The sequence below is a fragment of the Penaeus monodon genome, chromosome 32 (genome assembly GCF_015228065.2).
Source record: "Penaeus monodon isolate SGIC_2016 chromosome 32, NSTDA_Pmon_1, whole genome shotgun sequence".
Taxonomy (NCBI): domain Eukaryota; kingdom Metazoa; phylum Arthropoda; class Malacostraca; order Decapoda; family Penaeidae; genus Penaeus; species Penaeus monodon.
Window position 1 is genome coordinate 23,877,841 of NC_051417.1, and position 518 is coordinate 23,878,358.

The 518-nt window shown below is 28.6% G+C and overlaps 1 protein-coding gene across 15 annotated transcripts in view; it reads right to left on the reverse strand.

Moving 5' to 3' along the window:
• The window catches only part of LOC119593731 (myoneurin-like), a 102,537-nt gene that overhangs the window by 34,519 nt on the left and 67,500 nt on the right, over positions 1-518 (reverse strand). The window lies entirely within an intron of this gene.

A 518-nucleotide genomic window follows, 5' to 3' on the forward strand; every position in this document is an offset into this window, starting at 1 on the left:
TGGACTTCTAACCTCCTCAGTACTTTTATTAAATTAAATATGAGGGTATGAGGTACATAAATGTGTTCATGCAAATTTTGTACGAAGTGGACTATAAAATCATTTTTAATTTCTAGCGATTTATTAAGAATTTGATTGGAGTCCCCCCTAAACAGCAATTTCCACTGGCTTGTGAGTACATACAGTATATCAGTTATTATAATAGCATAAAAAAAATATATTACAACAGGTATTAAAAAGGAAATTCCTAATGTAATACATTTAAAGATTTATAAACCTCTTGTCTTGCACAATTGTGAATGTTTAAAATACATATAATTCTTCCTGGTGTGCAATTAGGCTACTGTGAAGGGAAAAACACTAAAATATATTTCATTTTGACAAAAGTTCACCTATGGAATGATTTACAGTAACTAGGAATGAAAATACAGGAACATATTTCTGCAGGTATGTCTCAGAATAGATACTATAAAAAATAAATATAATCAGCCATGAACAACTGCTAAAAAAAAAAAAAA